The sequence below is a fragment of the Balearica regulorum genome, chromosome 2 (genome assembly GCF_011004875.1).
Source record: "Balearica regulorum gibbericeps isolate bBalReg1 chromosome 2, bBalReg1.pri, whole genome shotgun sequence".
Taxonomy (NCBI): Eukaryota; Metazoa; Chordata; class Aves; order Gruiformes; family Gruidae; genus Balearica; species Balearica regulorum.
The window spans coordinates 32,813,814-32,835,823 of record NC_046185.1 but is presented as its reverse complement, the minus strand read 5'-3'; the positions used below and the strand labels follow the sequence as shown (position 1 = coordinate 32,835,823).

The 22,010-nt window shown below is 37.3% G+C and overlaps 1 protein-coding gene across 4 annotated transcripts in view; it reads left to right on the top strand.

Moving 5' to 3' along the window:
* Nucleotides 1-22,010, top strand: part of PKIA (cAMP-dependent protein kinase inhibitor alpha) — a 46,260-nt gene that overhangs the window by 5,646 nt on the left and 18,604 nt on the right. Inside the window, exon 2 of one of the 4 annotated variants that reach the window (XM_075743850.1) lies at nucleotides 14,997-15,129. The exons of the other annotated variants lie outside the window; for them this stretch is intronic. The gene's annotated coding sequence lies outside the window, so the exon portion shown is untranslated. The remainder of the gene's footprint in view (nucleotides 1-14,996; nucleotides 15,130-22,010) is intronic. 4 annotated transcript variants of the gene reach the window in all.

Here is a 22,010-nt window from a genome sequence, read left to right as displayed (position 1 = left end):
GAAAGTGTTCTGTGAAAATGATCGCTGCTATTTGGATAGCTGATCAACCTGAAGAACTGCAAAAAGCATGAGTGCACAGATTTTCTACACTGAGAAGTCTTGAGCTCAGCTGATGTGAAGTCCTTCAGGCCTAGCCTCAAAAGCAGAGTTTTCACACTTCAAAGTAAGGGAAAGTGAATAACAGCAGAACTTGAGCCTTTATCAAGAGTGTCTCCTAATACCATTGATGTTCCATCAATTCCCTGTTTTCTTTGTTCAGTCTAAGGATTCTCAACTTTGCTTTCACAGAATTTCTGGAGTTCTGCCTAGTATTTCTGTTCTGTAACTCTCTGAATTTGCCTTTGATTTTTTTTTTTTTTTTTGGTCTAACCTGGTCAAAGTAGAAATTAAAAATCTATTTCTACTTTGAAATCATCTATCTACCACAAGAGGGCCAAGAAAAATTCTTGATGTTAAGTGGCAGTTCACTATCATTATCACTTCACTGAAATGTAAATTTAAAAGGGCAATCAGGATAAACAGACCGTTACTTTCAGACTTCCCCGAGGTGCTTGCTTGAGGCACAGTAAGTTCTTGATATCTGCATATTGTTAGTGAATTGCAAGAAAGCACTACTAGACACTGCAAAAATATATAACAAAAAAAGGAATGAAAGATGTGTCTTATTTAAGTTTAGCAAAAGCTCTTATGAACTATTAGGGTATCTTTTTAATGAAATGCATATGGAGACTTTTAATTTTTTTTTTTCCTGTGGTACATGACAGATAATATTAGTTAGTTGGCTAGTAAATTAAAAAATAGTTGTTCACACCAGAATGGTGATTCAGATGCCTGTTCAAACTGTATAGGATGGACAGAAACCTCTTATTTTTCAGAAAAGCTGTGTGGCATATCATTATAGATGTAGTCTGTAAGAATATAAATCTGCTATTAAAATAAGACCACTGGCAAAATTCCAGTAAAGGATGCTTAGAGAAGTAATGCATAAATTAAATGGATTAATCATCTTTTGATACAGTTTCCCAGTGTTTGGTGCTCAGCATTTATTAGGCGTTCATGAGCATAAAGTAATGTTTGCATTATTACATTTAATCACAGCGGGCATTATGTCCTTACTGTTTGGCTCACCTGATTTATATTCTCAGCCTTCACAGTATCCTTTAGCAATTATGTGACTCAGTGCATGTGAAGTATAAGGAAGTAAGTCTCTTTGTTTTGCCTTAAAAATTGTTGCCTAATGATTTAATTGGGGGTCCTTTCAATTGTCATGATGTGAGAAATGTTAAGCAATTGTTTCCTTTTCAGTTTCTCACAAGTCATGATTTGACATATCTGTCATTCTCCTTTTCCTCAAGAACAGAGTTGTCTTGGTCTGTTTACTCTTTCTGCATATGTAGACTCTGTTCCATATCTGATTCATTCTCTGTCACTTTTTATATGCTTCCTGCATATTTATTTCTGATGTGCAATGGTCAGAACTTAGGAACACTGTTTAGTAGCATGGTAATTTGTATTTCTGGTCCATGTCTTTCCCAGTATTTTTACTATGCATACTTTTTCCAGTTACTAATTGCATGTTTCATTTGGGCTGATCTCTTTTGTCCCTGTTAGGTTCATTTTCATTGTGGGATCAGTACAATAATATGCTTGTATGACTGGAAGGAACTGGTGCCATTGGCAGGAGACATAACAGTTGATAGCTGGATACCAAAAATGTGTATTTTAAATGTAAGAAAGAAAAAATTGTAGTGCATAGCCTTATAAAGCAAGAGAGATTCAGTCATAACCCCTTTATTTTGTATTACTCTTGTTTTAAAATAGTGGGATGATAACAGCTTTAATGATTTGGGCTAATCTTTCTGAGCTCAGATATGGCAAGCAGAAAATAAGAGAACAGGATTCATTAATGCCTATAAGAATTGGAGCATGTGAAAAAATTTCAGACTCTAAAAGGCAGGTATAATGTGAAACACTTTATTTAAAAAAAACAAACAAACAAACAAAACCAACCAAAAACCTCCAAAACAACTAAACTAAAAATAGACTACTGCGTTTTAAGTAACTGTTATTTGTAAGGTCTCATGGAGTCAAAGCGTGATAAGAGATGTGAATGGAGTATGCATGAATATAGAAGCTGTATGACTTGAGAAGGAGACATAGCTTATCAAAATTGATTACAGCATGCCTTAAAAGCTTAAGGAAACCATGGGTTTTGTCAGTGAAGTAAGCTCATTTTCTCATATATTTGTATGTATACAGGCCATCTAATGTTTATATTCAGTTCTTAGACAAACACCAAAACCTTTTCCAAGTAGAATATTTATCCTAAATAGGAAGTCCTCTAAGTTATCCTGAATAGCAAAAGGCCTTGTTGAACGCTTTTTTTTTAATGTGTTTATTTGCCTGCAGAGATTTTAGATGTTGATCTATTGAATGGCAGTTACAATATTATAAGGTAGTAAAGAACTGTATAATGCCAGTGTCATTCACTCTGAGTGACAATGTGCAAAAATAATGCTGCTAGTGCTACGTGTCCTTTTAGAGTATAATTTTTGTATCTATACCTAATCCAGTACTACCAGGGCCTGACTGGGGCAATGACAATATTATCTTGAACTTTACAAAAGCAAAAACACTCATAAGTGGTGAAAAACAAGATGCAAAGCCTTCACCCATCCCCAACACATGCGCAGAGCATCTCCAGAACAAATAAAGTTTGAATGGGTATTTATGGAAGATGAACACGATAGCCATGCACCTGGACTAACATAGATACTGTATAAGGAATTTAAGCACGTAACATCACTTCCTCACTGATGCTTTAGTATTCATTATATGTTCATGTAGCAATAGGCTTTTAATATATAGAAAGCTAATAACAGGGAATGATTTCATTAGCACATAAGGAAGAAATTGCATGAAGATATTTTGCATGGTATGATGCGTTAGCTACTTGTCACTCTAGAAGAAGATACTTTTAAATTGTACCCTCTGCACACTTACACAGTTGTTGTACAGACCAAAGAGCAAGAAGCATTTCTGTTATCTTTTTCTGAGATACTGAGGAAATGTATTATTTATGTAGCACCTTTCAACATGGAAGACCTCAAAATACTTTACGGCACTTCCATTTTTATTGACAACATTTGCAAGTAAGGGATGAAAGCTGTTATTTAAACATTGTTTTCCCACAGTTGTATAGCTGATAAGACTGCAAATCAGGGAGTTATTTATGCTAATCTCTAGAAGAAGGTACTGATTTCTCATGACTGCTGCAGCACACTAAACCATGCTATTTCCTTCCAAGCAGAAAATTCTCTTTCCTATGACTTCTGTGCCTCCTAGAAGTAATTTTTGAAGGCCATTCATCTGTTACAGACTGCAGCTCTGCTTAAGCAGTGTTTTTAGTAGGACAACACGCTGTGCAAATGTATTTCGTGTAAGTTCACTAGATTCTCCAAGTCCACTCTTCGCTAGCGTTTCTGTTCTTTTGGCCTCCTCTAGCCTTTGTGGTCTGGCTAAGCCAGGCACTGGTACTCCTATTGCAAGTTTTGCAAGTATACTTTTCTTACTAAATTTTGTCAGTAAGTAAATTTTTTGAGTTTATAGTTGAGTCTTTCTTGGTAGCACAGTATTTTATAAATATGTGTTCTTAACTACTCTCCCATATATTTATTTGGAGAGTAACATATTGAATACCTTAATTGCATGTGATTTCTTAAGTAAACTATAAGGCAGAATTCTAGAAAGAAGAAAGTTTTAGCACTGTTCTGGAGTCAGTGTCCAAATGACTGCCTGTCTTCCTGTGGTGGTACGTTGCATTAACTTTCTACTGCAGTGGGAGGAAGAAGTGCCAAAAACACTTCAAGTTTTCCCTGCTTTCCAGGCTGTGTGATCTGAGCCAGCTACTGAATGTTGTATGTTCTTTGAGCCTTAGGCAGTACCTGAGCACCTTGTTTTTGGTGTCTAAGCATGCTTTTGGCAAGTAAGCTCTTCTGCCCAGCTCCTGAGAGGAGCAGTTGCCCGTGTCTCTGTGCTTAGTAATGATTCATTACACTCTCCTCTCAGGGCTGCTCTTCAGCATCTTCTTTCATAATTCTATTCTTGTATGAATTTTGGTGACACGTATGGGGGCTTTTGAGGGTGTTTTGTTTGTATGGAACAGGTATCAGCAGGATCAGAGTTGCAATCTTTGCTTTAAGTTAAACAGTGTCTGTGAATACTGCTGAGCAGTAGAACATTTTCATTTATGACTGTTAAACTGTTGCCAGGATTTTGGTACATTTTTTGCTTGTGTCAACTTGTTCTTCGGAACAAGCCTAAAACTTGGTCTGGGAATTTGTGTGGGTTAGGTGCAATTTCCCAGTAGGTGATTTGAATGTTGTTTAGAAAATAAATTCTATTAGAAGCCTTTTAGTTTACCTGACTTTCCCTTGATGTGGTCGCTGTTGAGATAGGCCAGATTTTCAGCTAATTTGTCTGGCTTTTCTCTGTTCAAACTGATGAAAACAGTAGAAGCTTTCTATGCATCCTGTGAGATTTCTTTCAATTGATGTTCCTTCTATGACACTCTTCTTGAACATTTGATCATATCTGCTGTTTGTTCTCTTGAAGAAATTTCAACTTCCCATCAACTTCCCATCCCCCTTTCAGAAGTATTCCTGTTCTGCTCAGAGAGCGGTAATTCCAGTGAAGTGTTCTAATTTATCTCTATTCTCTGAGCACATTTGAAGGCCTTATCAAGGAAGGCAGATATACAGAAATAATTTGGAGTATAATGGCTTTCATAGTAACAGTTGTAGAGGCTTTGAACAGTTTTACTCTCTACATGTGTTTATTTTGTGTTAAGATGCGAGGTGAAAATCCAAAGGAAGTCATAGCTTAACACCTCAATTGTATTGATTCTCCCTATATAGTGGTAATTTATAAAAATAATTAACATTTAATAACAGTGGCCAAAATACTAGGGTTTTATTTTCACCAAGGGTTGTATCTCTTAAGAGATTCTTGTGTAAGTAAGGACATGGATGTGGACAGGCTGGAAAGGATAAAATAAATAGGAGTTAACTGTCACCAGAAGAATGGGAGGGTGGATGTAGTGAGGGTCTTTCTGGGTAAGTCAAATATAGGACTTAAAAACTTAATATTTCTACATGCGTACTAATGTTGATATGTCAGTAGTTTGTCCAGTGAGTGAGTTTTTCCCTCCTTCTCCACACAAAATGCCTTCTCTGTGGAACTAATGAGTCTGAGACCAACATAAAGGAACAAGTAGTTCCTTTTATAAATACAGTAATAGCAAAATTTGAGTAACCAGAAGTAAAGGTAGCTGTAATCTCTACTCAGAACTTTTCCTCTCCTTTTTCTTTTCTGCTTGTGTACGTATTTGCGTGGTAGTGAGGTGCTTCTATTGTATGGTTTGGGCGTAGAGACTTCTTACAAACTAAGGAACAAAGGCATCTGTGTTGGGTTTTTTGTTTTGGTTTGTTTTTCTTTTAAGTTCCTACTTTTTTCTCCAACTAACCAGCTCATTTAAAGCTAAAAATCTTACACTTGGCATGGAGGCAGTTTATATTCAACCCAGCTGATGTATCACTAAATGAAAAAGTATTCAGAGAAGCATGAAAAGATTCAGTAGGATTAAATAGCAAAGCATAAGGGTTTATTCCATGCAGGAGCAGCCTTTGAAAGTTAAAAGCAAGCTAAAGAAAGAGGCATTAATTGTGGAAAGTTAACATGTAAAATGGGAATTAGAAGAGAAGATTCTTCAAATCCTTTCAGCTACTGAAAGCATTAAATCAGAGGTCTTCAGTTTACAAGTGATCAAGTATAGAGAGAGATAGAAAAGAAGCCTATTAAGGATAGAGTAAAGAAAAATTGTTGAAGTGGCTGTTATGCACCTCCCCATAACCAGCTGTCTGTGAAAAGGGTCTCTTCTCTCCTACCGTTGAGTGTGGTTTTAGACGTATTTGATTAGAATTGTTGGTTATTTAAGGTGGCATGGATGACATCTGAGAGTGAGACATAGATGAAGTCAGTATCCATGTGTATCTATAAATAAAGAAGCTGCATGCAAGGCCTTGCTGACTGCTGGCTTGTCTGTTAACTGAGACGGCTAACTATTCGCAAGTTTAATTCAAGTCATCTTCCTTCAAGCGCTGTATTCTTCAAAACATAACCAAAGCAGAACATAGGTCACTTTCTCTTTGTCTCTCCTTCCCTCTTTACTGACTGCTTTGAGAGCTTCACATAGAACTCAGCGAAAACACATTCTTGCTTTTGTAGTCATTTGCTTGGTTTCACCTGGGAAATCTGCACACAAGTATATCTGACAATAACCAGTTACTCCTGAAGGATCCTTTGCCACCCTCTGAAAATCCTTTTGTCTCTGAATATGAGAGGAATAAACCAAGACTGGAATAAGCTCTAAAATGCCAAGCTGAGTGCCTCACCATCTGCACTTGGATCATCCACAGCACACCTACTTGGACTGTGCACAAGTACATGTCCTTTCCATGGAAACTGGAATGGTAAGGCAGAGAATGGGAATGTCTAGGTCTCATCCTGACATTTAATCATAAGTCTGCAAAGTACTCATCAAACATGCAACTTTAATGTAACCAGGATCTCTTTTTTTGGTCTCATTGACTGACATGTTTTGCTGCTTTTTCTGCAGGCAAGCTTTTTTTTGAGTTTCTTCTCATCTCAAAATGACAAAAGCTACTCTGCTGCCTGCACTGAGCAGTACTTCAGCTCTTTCATTTGCTGGAGCAGCTCCAGCAGGATCTCTCAGGCAGTATGGCTTAGCCCTAGCCTTCTGATGAAAATACCTGTTTTGGCAAGTAATTTCTATTTCCAAAATTGCTTGGAAACATGATATGCTTGGTGCTTTCTCATCTGTTTGAAGCAGAATGAAAACTACATATTTACACATGTGAGGCTTTTCTCAAAATGCAAATGTTCTGCCAGATGCTTTGAAGGAGCTAAAATGGCTTTACTTCAAATAACCCATTTCAGAAAGAAAGTAGTTCACCAACTTGTCATTTGTGGTCTTCACTATTTGAAGTGCCTTTCTGACAAGATACTTCATATAACTGAAATAATTTTGTTTCTTTCCTCGAGCTTCTTAGGAGAAGACATAGGCAGGAAAGCATTTTCATCTGCAAGGGAGACTTTTCTACAAGCCTTTGAAGAAGTCAGTTTATTTCTGTGGAACTTCTATGGCATCCTTCTCATCTTGTAACGACATCTGTGACCAATCTGCTAGTCTGTTTCTGTTACTGTGCTTATATTGGGTACAACTTGCTCAAAAAAAAAAAACCCAGCAGTGCCACACAAATTTAAACTAAACTGTTCAGCATTCCTTCTTCCATGCTTCTGTACTCTTCACTTGAATATTTTGGAATAGCAAGGAAATTACAGGAGTCTAAAGAAAGCTAATATAATATCTTTTATAAAAAAGGGTAAATATAATGACTTAGTTACCAAGGGCAATTGTTCTGATATGAATCCCAGGCAAAACAGTAGAAAAAGTGACATACTTCTCACAGCTTGGAAGGACAGGATTATAATTAATGCAAATCGCTGATGGTTAATGAAAAAAAGATCCTGTCAAAAAGACCCTGACATGCTGGCTTTATATATTTTGGAGGTTACAAGTTTGGCTAAAGGAAATAGGCTTAATAGTGTATTTTAGTCAGTCAATACTGAAGTTAATGCTATTTCATGTCTGCCAACTCAAACACCTTTTGTATGTTACCTGTCAGGTTTGCTATTTAGTTCCAGATGCCAGGCAACATGGTGGTAGATAGTAACATCAGAACATATGGTCATGTGTTAAGTTCATACCTATGTCATACCCACTACCTGTCATATAGGTGTGATGAATGTCTTCCCACCAAGTTCATGGTGGTCTTTCAATCATTACTGGCCCAGACTGTAAGCAGCTGCTTCTGGGTTCATTCTGGGTTCACTGTGAAAAGATTTCTAAAAGATGGAGTAGTTACAAGAGTCTCGCCTGCTCAGAAAATACTGATGAGTATCTCTATCTGACGATGAGTATCTGGTTTTCCCTTTCTTGCTTAGTCTCTGCAATGGTCTGCAATATTTGTGGGTGTTTCCTTACCTTTCTCCTCCCTCTCTCCCCCCCCCCCCCAAAAAAAAAAAAAAGAAAAGAAAAGTGGGAGTTTTTTCTACAGTAGAAAGGAGAAAAAGAGTTTGTACATCTTCCATATTTTACCAATGGAAATAATTGTTTTCCTATTGATAACTTATCTTAACATGCAAACATTCAATCTTTCTCTTAAAATAAAACTTTGAAACCAAGGAAACGCAAATTAAGTTTACTTGTTCAAAAGTGTTGGTAGTCAGAATGTTGTTTAAATATAGGAAATTTGTCAACAGTACCCTAAAATACCTCTTCATAAGGCTTACTAAGCATGTTTGTTAGATGAAGTCAAAGACATCACAAAGAGGATTAAGAGTTCTACCAGGCCATCTTAAAGACCAAGATGACTAGTGGGTTTTTTAGCTGTTTATATGTAATGCATCTGTCTTCATGTTCATTGCAAATTTATGTATTAAATCCACCAAAGTGATCAAAATGATCACTTTCTTGCTGGAAAACTATGAAACTGTTGAAACACTAAACCTGAGCATTTCTGTTTCTTTCCGTATGACTCATCACTTTGCCTCACTTCAATGTTTTACACCTCATTAATTTCTTGTGATTACATTGTATGTCTTCATTCTTTTTACTGGACAATATGAACTTTGCTTTATTTGTCTTTTTGCATTTTGAAGTTTGGTACAGACTGTTCTTAATTACAGCTCTTTGTTTCATCTACAACAAGGTAAGATTCTTCCAGACATCAGCATGTTGCCTAAAAAATCAAGAGGGGGGCATAATGTCTCATTATCTTCCCCTGCTTCTCTTGCAGTAGATATTATGAAGACTTGACCACTGTGAAAACAGAAGACTGCCAGCTGTGCTATATGCGTGTTATCTAGTAGCATGAAGAGAACCCTTTGTATAAGTTGCAGTCAGAGGATGCTGACTGGGTCTTTCAAATTAATTATTGAAAATAGCATGAGAAATACAAGGCGAAAAAAGGTCACCAATTATGAGTAAGATCTTCTGAAGAGTCTCTGAGAAGCAGTTTTTAAAAAACTTATGTTTTTAAAAACATAAAACAACAAAAAAACCCTTAATTTATAAACTACTTGTTTTTCAGTGCTGTGTCCGGAACTCCATGTGAGAGTTGCCTTTGTAGAATCCTTTGTCTTCAGCTTCTAGCAGTTCCAGCTCACTCTGTTCTTGTACCCCTCCCCTTTCTTTTTGTTTTCTCTCAAAGTACAGAGATGAAGGTCAGCTCTGTGCTCTGGACCATATGTCCAAGTGATTGCTTCATACTATACATTTATTGCATTTTTTTCCTAGCTTCTTTTACAAGTTTATACTTCAAAACCAAACTCACTCAAAGGCTTTAAAAGTTCCTAATTGCAGTATATTAATGAGGAAACTTCACTGCAAAAATGCATTATGATGTTTTTTCCAGATTCTAACAGATGAAATTTCTTACTACTTATTTTAATACTTCAAAAATTGATTTTAAAATAAGATCTTATTTCAATGCCTGTTTGCCCTGCGTATTCCTAAGGCTTTCTCTTATGTGCCAGTTCATAATGGAGATCATCATTCTGCCTTCTGTAGTATGCTACCCAGCTTGTAGATAATGTACCCAGCTATATGTGTAAGACTTTATTAGATAGAATAGAATTAAATAGTATAATATTAGTAGCAAAATACATAGCCATGTTTCTCTTTCAGCTGTCACCAAGCTCAAGGCCAAATAATGTGTGTTCTTGCAAATTTGGGAGTTAAATATGCAAATCTTCATCTTCTCTTGAGAAATTAAACATTTTTGACTGTATGGGTAGAATCTGATGAGAATTCAACCAGTGAAAATTCTCCAGTAAAGTTAATTAAAGCTGGTACCCTGAGAACACTTTGCATTAATTTTATATCAGATTATACTTCTACTTTCTGCAACCTTAATTAATCAAATCTTAATGGTTACTCAATCTGTAGCACTGTTTTGGGATTAAAAAATATCAAGAGGCATGTTTCTAATTGAATATTAGGATCTGGAGAGGGGAGGAGTAGATACTGGTCCCTTTTTCCAAAGAGGAAATAGACTGAAGTTTGAGCAGAGGGGAGAGAAAGAGGTAAAGGGCAGCTTGTCCTTCAGGACAAGAAATGGCAGCAATAGGCAGACAGCAAAGTAATTAACAGGTCTTTCTCCAGAAGGGAAGATGGCCTTTACTGTGCCTAATTACACAGACTGTAATTTAAAACATGCTGTCTTGATCTCACAGTTGGATCCTTCAGTGCCTGGTTCATACAGGCGGTCTGCTTAAGTTCTAGGCCTGTGACCAGATATCTAGGTAGTCTCTACCTGAGACCACAAGCTGAGAGGACAGATTGCCTTGTGAAGAGTTAGAGCTCTCATCCTTTGTCGATTAGTGTTGTAGATCAATCTTTTGCAGATTAATGGCTTTGGCCTCTAATGTTAACGTTTTGAATTGTACTAGGATACAATATAATAACTGAGCTGTTATCTTCCAGAAAGTAGAGAGCTAAAGTCTGATTTTATAAACTCGTGCAGATGTATGATTAAAAGGAAAATACCTAGTTACTTGTATTATATAGTATATATAGGAATTATATTGTATATATAGGAATGAGCAAGTCTAGAGTAGGTCAAACTAATGTCAGGGAATTGTCTTGCCAAGATTCAGTTGTGTGTGTAAGTTGAGTGTAAGTGTATTTCACCTATGACATGCTGATAGTGACAGCTTTTTAAACTCACTAATCATGGATTAAACAATGTTTCTGTCAAACAGTACCCTTTGCTTCTAGAGTGCTTTTAATGAGACTGGGATCTCCAGACAAGAAAAGATCTGGGAACTACATGTACCTTTTAGGAGACTGAATTCAGGATGGTAATCTTTCCTATTTTACTTAAAAACTATAAGCATCTAGAACTGCTGGCCAGACTCTTTCTATGTGCATACCATCTGTCTCTCACCTAAGACTGTTTATGATCTGGTAACTAGGACTCTGATCCTAAACTCACTAAGGATGAGGGCAGCAGTTTGCCATTGCAGTCATTTGGACCCCTCGGTACAAAAGGGATACTGACATACCAACTCAAGTTGAGTGGAGGCTACCAAAACCATTATGAAGCAGGAGCACATGATGTACGAGGAGGGGCTGAGGGAACTCAGTTTGTTTTGTATGGAGAAGACACTACAAGGACATTTAACTGCACTACCTAAGGAAGGGTTATGGAGATGACATAGACTTTTCTTGGAGGTGTACAACAAAAGGGTAGGTGGCAATGGTCGCAAGTGGCAATGAGAGAAATTCCAACTACATGAAAGGGAAATCTTTCACTGCAAGAATGGTCTAGCACTGATGTGGGTTGTCCAAAGTGCCTGGGGAACCTCCAGGTTCCTTGGAGATGCTCAAAATTCAGCTGGAGTCCGTGAGCAACCAGACTGAAATTTGAGGTTAGCCTATCTTTGAGCAAGCGGTTGATGGACTTGATGGTCTTCAGATGTCCCCTCCAGCCAAAGTTTTTCTATGATTCAAAGAGATCTGTTGATTTACCAGGTGTCCCTATACATCTAGCTGTCCTGACTCAGGGTCTGAGTTTAGTTTAATACCTTCTGTGTGGAGATAGGGAAGACAAGAATCTCATTGCTCATCTTCCATATAATAGCCTTATGTCAAGGAAGGAGGATACCTGGACTCCAGACTGTCCTCAACCTCAAAGAACCTGAACCTATGTCGAAGCACAGTATAGAACCACCAGTATAAAAGGTATGTTGAAACTGGATTATTGCGTACAAGCACAATTGCTTTCCTTCTGGTCCTGTGCCTTTTTGCAGACCAGAGGATGCCTGACTCTGTAGTATTATGATATGTAAGCTGAAAAACAGGAAGTCTCCACTTCTGGATCATGGTCCTTAGGTTATTTTTGTTGATTTTAATTGACTCTAGAGTAAAACATAAGAGCAGTTCTGGAAGTCTTCCTAGCTCTAGGTGTTATGCACAAGACAAGCTTTTCTGTCATTCAATGCTTATTTCACAGGAATAAGCTGATCTAAGATCATGCAAGAGACAAAGCTTCAGTTAAACCTGCCCCACAGAAAGAGTCCAAATGCAGCAGTACAATACTCAAATGCCAAGACGATATGGTTCTCAAACTTCTATGTGAGGAACAGAGCTATGGCAAGCTGGTATTCTCCTGAACCTGTAAGACATGACCACAGTGTTCTCTGTGAAGTGATTGCTTCCGTTTTCCTTATGCTGCCACGCAAAGTGAAATTCTCACTAAGACAATGAGAGGCAAACCAAATAAGCAATTCCACATTTAGGTGTTAATGAGTTTGTCATTGTTTAATGTACCTTATTCTGATGCAGAAAAACACAGATATGTGACAACAGGCATTGCAAACTAAACTTATCCTTCCATTAAATCCACCCACATAGAATCAGCTCCATCACATGCTGATATCTGTGAAATCTAAAGCAATTATAAGTAAATTAATTTAAATTAATAACTGTATATCATTCAAAATGTCCTGGTGTGGGACAAGAAACAACAGAAATCAAGTAAAGAGCGTAGAAGTTCACAGCTTTTGTTGCTTTTTTGTTTATTATGAATGTTGCCAACACTGTTCTGGGAGACCTAGTAGCTTCCTCTCCTGAAGTGTATTCACTTCCAACAATTGCCAAAGTCTTTCTGCACAGGCTTGTTAAGGAAAGCTAGTGAAAAATCCTTGTTCTGGATAGAGAAAACACTTTTTTTTTTTCTGACAATCAGAAGGGTGGTGTATTTGCCAGCATTGTTCCTAGTGTCATAACATGAAGTAATCACCTTATATAGACCACGGGGTTTTTGTCTAATCATTCTGCACTATTATAGTTTATACTTTGCTTTTACCTATTTATAATTCTTGCTTTTTTATAACAAAACTAGCATAGGATTATAGCTACTAAATTCTATGCTGATCTAGTTGATGTTAACCATATTTTTAACACCATATTTTTGAGACTACTTCAGAGCAAATAGAAATAGCCTTGAAACACAGCGTGGTTTTGTCTCTGTGTTTTAAGGAAAAATATATTTAGTCTTATAATAGTATGCTGAGATAAATTTTCATAATGAAGCACGTGAGCTGACTTATTTTTCTCAATGTATCTAATCAGCCCTTTGTTTCTACAGGAGAATACTCTCTTTATCTAGTATCAGGCACGGATCTGTCTCTGGAGCACCTCTGCCCTATTACTGTTGTTTTAGACTGCCCAAGATTAATAGGAAGAATGTAGAAGAAAGAACCTAATATGAAGCTGAATAGAGCAAACATTGTCTGAGTCATAAGGTTTAGCTCTGAAATACTTGATTGCTACTGTTATAGCATCTGAAAGACATAACGCTATGCAACTTCATAAAAGCTTTATGTGGTAACATTAGAGCTCTCTGTAGTATCTGATTACATGCTTAATAATCAGACTAAACCAGTTTGCCTTTGTTGGCAACTTAATCACCATCTGTATTTAATCAAATTAGAGGTGGTGGTTTGCGTTAACTTATCTGGTTGTTGTTTGTTGGGGTTTTTTTCCTAGTGGTGATCTTTTTGGTTTTGTTTCTTTTTTTTTTTCTTGAAGTTATCATTTAAGTGGAAAGTTGACTGAAAATGTTTCAGATAAGTTTCATTGGATAAGAAGCATTTGGTGTTGTGTGTGATGAGTGGGAGAGGTGTAGTGGTGTTTCTCTTGGGAGTGTAGGGGGTTGGTTTGTTTGTTTTCTAAAAATAAACAAACCCCCTTCTTTCTGCTTGTGTTCCTAAGGTGAATATTGTGTCTGCCTTTTTCTGTGCTACTGTTTTTGTCTTGAAGATGACATAGCTCTTCATTTTAATCCTGTTTTCAAATAATATCTGCTTTCAGATGTCAAACTCAGAGAATCTGTGCACCTTTACACACTCTCTGCAGTCCAGTTGTACCTTTTTTAAGAAAAGAAAAAAAAATCCTTCTGTATTTATTTTTTTGTGGGGAAAATTTGATTGAGTTTATTTTTTCTTTCTGTTGAACCCATTAGCTTTGGTAGTCCCTTAAATGGTATACTAAGGTATGCCAAACAGAAGAATAATTTACTTAATGGATCTAAGAATCCTCATATTATGTGATGTATGTGGAGTTTCAGGGCAAATATCTATAAAGTCAAAGGGAATTTGGCTAAGTTTGTCTCATTTGGCACACAAGTCAAATGGCTAAAAGATTGGTAGTGACTGCCAAAAAACCACCTTGGCACATGTAGATCACTGTCTGTATACAAATGTTATTCCAGTAATGACATAATGCAAGATAGCTGTGTGGAAAGGAAGGGACACATGTCAGGACACGTGGATTCAGCAGTGCTTCACACAGAAAGGAAATGCCCAGAGAGTGTGAGTCTTCATCCAAAGGTCAGCTCGGGGGAAATAGTTTTCTATTTCAATTAGTCTTCTGGATTCTTGTTTTTTTTTTTCCCTTTCAGTGTTTTGCATGTTTAAACTTTAAATATAAACTTTAAAAGTTTATATTCAATAATTAATAATATAATTATTTTAAAAGAAATTTATTTTAATATTTGAGTATCAATATTTGAATAATCCCTGTAGAGGAGCTAGCAAGAATAGTGGCAAAATACAAAAGGGGGAAAATATTGCTTGATTCTGAAAGTTATACTCAAAGATATTTCTGACAACAGGTTAACAAGCAATGCTTTAGGGAGAGGAGGAGCATTTTGGAAAGAAAGATTTAAAATAGACACTGAGGCTGAGCAGGGTATAGTTAAGATCTCTCTCATTTCAATGTTATTTTATTCAGACTGTGCTGAAAAGCTTTTCTGAAATGAAGATTCATCTTATCTTTCCATTTTTAGCTCAGCTCTGATTTTATTGGAGTCTATGATGAAAACAAATATGGAATATTATCTGTAATGCAAACATCAGTACTATTTGTTTGAAAATAATGGTGCTGTTTCTGTTGGATCATGAGGAGGCTGTAGATAAAAGGTATGCAGTAGCAATGGTAAATTTTGTTCAAGGGAAGGATAGAAAAGCTAATTTTTGGTGTTCGGGATGGCAAAATTCAAAGACATTGCACTGAAAGTTAAAATTTACTTACCAAAACACTGCCTATGAAGCACATGTTCAGTGAAGCTTTTAATCCAGCCTAAATAGTCATGTTAGAAAATGTGGGCATTAATTGCCTAGTAGTAGAAAGAAAAATGTCTTTGTCTTCTCTTCCCCACCCCTTCCTTCCTGTAATATTTTTTACAGTGTGGATGAATTTCTGACTCGGCTGAAATCAGTGGGGTTTTTTCATCAACTTCAGGTCTTGAAGCTTGTACTAGATCTTCAAATTTCATGAGTGGTGTCCTACATTTCAACATTACATTAAGCCTAATTTTCACAACTGATAAGAGGCTTAGGCTTGCTAGTTTATTTCACTACTTAACCCAAGATACTTTTTTAAAGAAAGTTTGGTTCTTACTGATTTCTGAAGCATGAGGTCCTTTTTAGTATCTCATGTCGGTCACCTGAAACTGAAAATATCAGTCTATACATACTGTGTTCATTCACCCAAACTTGGTGTGCTACTTGCATATAGGCAAGTGTTGTCGTCTTACCTATTGTTCTTGTGAAGCATTGACTTTTTAAACAAGCTAATCAATGCTTAGAGTAAACCCACAAACAAACATGTCACCTCTTGCAATATGCTTGCATTCTTGGCACTTCTTGCTCTTCTGAGAGGCATTAATTCAGGTGAATAATGTGATGTGATCTTAAAAAAAAAATAAAAAAAAATTGTAACTTTCTATAGTGAATGCTTTCTTGGAAGCAGCCTATAGGCTTGAAAAGCTACTATATACTCCTCCTCTACCTTTCTTGGTACAGAAACCTAAACATGTCAAAGCTGATCTCATGTTTAAGTTATTTAAAGTAACAGAGAAAAGATTCCTAGTCCTCTCATGTAAAATAAGGGCTTCAGTCTTGGGGAAAAACACATTGCTTCTGGTGTCTATAAAAGTCATGGCTACAATGATCATGATCTTTGAGAGCACTGAGATTTTCTTTTTGGTCTGTGATGGTAAAGACTGGTGATTAGAGAATAGTGCCTTATTATGATCTCTTGTGGTATTAACATACTTGCCACATAGCCTTCGCTTGGAAAGAGACTGCCTCATATCAGTTGGGAGATATCAGGGACATGTAACGGCTGAGATCATCACGTGCCTGTGATTTCCCAGTCTGAAGTGAAAGTAAGTGACAGAAGGGCAGTCTCAGCAATTAGTGAAGTTTAAGGAAGAGACTGGAAAACATAGTAAGTGCTTCTCATGGCCATTTATATCCCCTTAGTATCTTGTGATGAATATGAATTGTATTGACAGGTATTCTGGGTGTTGGTGTCCAGGTGTTGGCAGTGAGGTGGCTGCAGAGATGGCTTCTGAGGAGAGGCCAGGGCTGCCCTAAGACAAACCCAGCTGGTTCCAGTCGGCTCCATGGACCCACTGCAGGGCACAGCTGAGCCCAGCAGCCAAGATGGTGGTGCCTCTGGGAAAACATATTTAAGAAAGGTAAAACAAACACCACACAGGTAGAGGAGGAGCAAACAAAAAAGCAAAAACAGCAGGGGGAACGCAAAGGTTGAAGAAAAAGGAGGAAGAAGAGGAGGTGGTGCTCCAGGCACTGGAGCAGCCTGTGGGGGAAACCACAGTGGAGCACTATGTGCCACAATGGAGCTGCCTGGCACTTCCTGAAAGAACTGCAGCCTGAGGAGAGCCCACACTGGAGCCCATGGGAAGGATCCATGTTGAGGCAGCGGAAAAGTGTGAGGAGGAAGAAGCAGCAGAGAGGAACTGTTAGGGACTGACCTGAGTGCACCCTCCTATTCCCCTGGGCTGCCTTGTGGTGGGGAGGAGGTAAAGCAGTCAGGAGCTGAAAGGAGTGAAGCTGAGCCTGAGAAAAAGATGGGGGTGGAGGGAAGGTGTTGTTTTAACTTGTCTTTGTTTCTCACTTTTCAAACATTATTTAATTGGCAGTAAATTAATTTTACCCAAGTTGAGTCTGTTTTGCCAGTGCTGATAATTGGTAACAGATCTCCCTGTCTTTATCTCGATCCACTTGGCTCTTTCATCCTGTTTTCTCCTTCCTTCCTGTTGAGGAGGGGGAGTGAGAGAGCAGCTGGGTGGGCATCTGGCAGCCAGCCAAGGTCAACCCACCACAGGTGGTTCTTTAAAACTAATTATTTTAGGTACCCAAAGATTTTTTTTTTTTAATAGACAAACATTTGGAATACTAGGCAGTTCTTGTACAGCTTATAGAAAATCTACTAAGCTCACAGACTCTACTGGTAAGTAATCTAGATACAAGTAGTTTTGCAGATGGAGTGAATATTTAATGGTACCCATCTTGGCAAGTGTATATATATATCTCTATGTATATTTACATGGGTAGGTGAGGTAATTTTCAAAGTTTGCTGAACACTCAAATTGTTGTATAGGAAACCTTCTTGGTATCTACTCATCTTCTCTGGTGTTAGGGCCCTTCCCATGTTCATCTAGGTCCAAAGGTGGATAGTTTTAGTTGGGATGGGGTAGAGGCTTACATCTAGCTGTCAGCATCCTAAGAGCTTTGCCGGGAGCAATAATGGTTATAAAGGATATTTCTTTCTCTTCTTTTCCAGGGTGCATTTAGTGTTGATTTTTTTCTTCCTGCTCAATCTTAGAGACCACTTGGGTTTATTTTTATGCACTTTCTTACCATGATCTGCCTATAGGTCTTTTCATTGGTTCTCAATTACTTAATCCTTTTATTCTCTTTATTTCTAAAGTTTAGTTTTTACTTTAACAAGGCACTTCTGTAGTGATTATAAGATATGTATGTGTGGTTTTTCTGTTGCTTTAGATTTGGAGCAACATCTTTTATATAGTTATCTTCTTCCTCTTTGAGGTTATACCTGCAGCTTGCCTTTTATGGAAAAAATGGTGTACAGAAACTCACGTGTGTGGGTGATTCTTGAGAGGTTTTTTTCTCACTTTGCCAGTGTTTCAGAATTGGAAGTCTTAGGAAATATTCTGCCCACATATGCATTCTTACTATAAGCAGACAGCTGGTACTTCCTTGCATTATCAACAATACACCAGCAGGTAGATAAAAGGAGGGGTTCTGTGCTTTGCATGGCCTCTGAAGGGTCAGGTAAGCTCTTCAGGTCCAGTATGGAAGCACTCATGTGGCCTCACAACATGAATTCCTCTCAGAAACTTTGTACAGTAGTAAAGGTTTCTGTAAGTTCTTCTATTTTTGCTCATACCTGTGTGTTTATGCTCATATCCAGAAAACATGGTTTGCACTTTATTGCAAGTAGGAAGAACTGTATGTTCAGATTCTTCTTAAGTTCTTTTAACATTTCTTAGTGCTCAGCAACTGCTGTGAAAGGGAGAGTTCTGCACCTCAAGCTCTTAATTCTAGCTCACAAAATATGTGTTCGTTTGGTCGGATAACTTTTCTTGGCATGAGTATAAAATGTCTATTGTATGCTTTTTTACTAGGCTATCTCTCGAAGTGATTAAGCAATTTGTTATGGTTGGCTGAAATGAATGAGTTCTATGAGAGTCAAGGAAACTCTACTTTGTTTATATGCTTCCACCATCCCCTCTTGTAAGTTGCACACCCTGTTATCTTCTTACAATTGTCTCTTTCTTCTTTTGGATAAAGAATTGGGACATTAGAGGGATAAGAAGTATTTGAGCTTTAGTTTGGCATCAAATTGGGGGGGGGGGGAAGCAATATTTGACTCTCAGATTCAAAGCTATAACTAGCACTGATTGTAAATATGGGTGGTTTGCAGAGCCTGTATCTTCCTCAACTGCTGTTGGGTATGATATTCATCAGGATACCTGGGTTTGCATCTAGAAATGCATCTCAAATCTGAGTGTCATGGACAGATTGTGTAATGCAGCACAATTGCTAATTAAATATTAGTATATGCAAGCCATTTTTTAGTTTCCATCTGGTACTAGCACATTGTCAGGATTGTTAAGGACAGCTCTCTAAAGTGCAGATATTTCAATCCCAAGTGTTCAAAATGATCGTAGGTCACATAAGATTATTCAGGAAGGAGGGTTGTTGTTTGTTTTTCTTTTTTTTTCCTCTTTGCTTGGTTAGATTCTTTTTTAAACATGGACATGCAAAAGAGGTCAGTAAGGTTCCTGTCTTCAAACTTATGGCAAATGTGAGAGCTTTCTTTTTGTCTTTTTTATTTTAGAAATCATTTGACCTGTCTTTTAAATGCCCATAAAAACTGCAAAGTGTAAAATGCAAACTGAACGTACTAAAGGAAAGATGAAAAACTTCCTTATTAGTGCATTTCTCTCCTCCAGCTGATCACGCATCATTTTCAGGTTTCAGACTGTTTGCTTACCATAAAGGAGATCCTTCCAAATGTTGTTGCTCTTCAGGTCTTGACCTCTTTGCTTTCAAAACAGCATTGATACCAATTTGAGTCTGAGCTGTACTTTTTATGTGTTTTTAAAGAACAGAGACTTGAAATGCATCACTCTGGGAGAGCCACACTCACTATACCTTGCTGAATCATATTCTTACATAACTTGGCTACTATGCATGAATGTGGCTACACATACGCATATGGAAAATAACCCTTTATACCACCTCATCTGTTTGTTTTTGAGATGCCCATTCCTGTGCCTACCACAACTTACTATTTTTAAGAAAAAGTTATCTTTAAGACTTAGGATCTTGCAAACAATATGAAACTGCTGCTCTCTTCCCCCTCTTCCTTGAAAAGACTGCAGATGGACTTGCCTCTTCAAGGGCCTTAATTTAAACCTTGTTCCTATTTTCTCTGCGTCTGGGAAACCTCCTTCCTCTCTCTCTACCTTAATTCTGGACTGACACACAGCTGTCCATAGATGTAACTGCTTCTGAGCTTGCTAAGGTGGACAAGGAAAATAAAAGAATATGAGGTAAAATATTTCCTTTCATTAAAATCTCTTTTGTACTTTTAGACCTCTTTCCTTTGATCCCTCAGCCTGGTGCACAGTAAGGTATTTGGCCCTCTAGAGTTGATTGATGCTTTAACAAGAGCCCTGTGTTTATATTGCTCTACATCTTGTTACAAAAATTAATTACATTAAGATTCTCAAATAAGCCAGTAATAATAAAAGAAAACACATTGGTCCACCCTTGCGGCAACAACACTAGAATGCTGTAACAAGAAAAATGCTGTTTGGGGCTGGAAAGATTGAATATTTCGCAGGACAGTTTTCTCTTTTCTGACTGGTGGCTTATTCTACATTAGAGAACTTTTTTTTTTTTCCCTTGAATGAAATAGAGTAAGACAAACAACAATTAATATTTATTTTTTCCCCTTATAAGTATATGGCACTCATATACCTGGAGAACATGTGGCAAACATAAATCAATATTTGAGATATTTACCTCCTTGTGCTAATGCAGGAGGTATGTCCTGAATTTTGCAACCAAAACTTTTTGTCATCTTATGTAGCTACCAAAACTTCCCAGGTGACCACTGTCTAATATTGTGGTAATGATATCAGTGGTCCATTATAAAGAAACAGTAAAGTATTCCTGCTGGAAACAAGTCTAAAAAAAGCACATTTGAGACGATTATTTCAGGAAGCCCTAAGTAGGCTATGCTGTTGCATAGCAACAGAGCCAGGCAGTCCTTAGACTCTAAAGTAGTCAGTGTACACATGGGAACAGAATGCGAAAATGATGGAAACCTTAAAAAATGTAAGGTTGAGACGAAGAGAAAACCGAAGTAAAATGATATGCAATATAAGATGTGAATTTATTGTGCGAGATACAATAAATTGAATTGCTTTTAAGTCACAAAAACTGAAATGCTGTCTGCCAAATTGTGCTTTTTTTGGTTTTTTGTAGCTTCTAGATAGTAATTAAAAGAAAGGCAGAATGTCTGGCTGTGAAAACTAATTCAAATGTAAAGTAGATGTTAAATGCCTGCCACAGGAAAAAAAATCGCATGAAAAAGTTAATTTATTATTGAGAAGCCAAAAAGTTGACCAACTATACCATGAATGAAATACTGATTGATGTATTGTGGCACAAAGAGGTTCAAATACTTATATTATTAAAAAGCTGCTTGTCTCACGTTCACGGGCTGGCCTAGTGGTATTTATCTTTGCAAATACTGAAAAGTATGGTGTCACTGGGGGTATTCTTGGCAAACTCCAAGCTAGCAGCTTTTTTTCTTTGTGAGAGGTAATCTGATTTTATTAAAAGCAAACATAGGAACCAATATTAAATATTTGTAACACACAGTCGTGGATGATCTTGCTATCAAAAAAAAGGCAAATCCCTTCTTTCTAGTACTGTGTTTGACACTGCCCAAGAAGAAACAGCAATAAGCTCAAGCTCTTCTGTTCTGGATGCTGCAACACATACTTTCATGATGAGTCATGACTGCATGATTTTAAAAGGCGGTCACATGCAGTCAGTTAAGCTATTCCATCAGAACCTGCTGAAAAGATATGTCATACAACAAATGTTGCATCTGCCTAGTAGCTTACAATGTCTTAAAGGTTTGAGGAAAGTGTCTTGGAGGGGGACAGTTGTTTTTTAAATACTAAGAAGAGTTTAAGGATAGCTAAACTGTGGAGTATTTCGATATCTTGAATACTTGATAGCTAGACTACACATTGTACTGAAACATTGAAGAATCCTAGCAAATAAGTCTGGAAGAAATCTTACAAAAATGCTGGTGCATCCTCCTGTCCACCCAGGATAATGTGTAGCCTAAGTTTTAAATGCTGTCATGATACTGTTAACCTAGACATTTTCTTTTTGCTGTTTTAACTGCATACTTTCCCTTTGAAATGCTTTTGTTACCG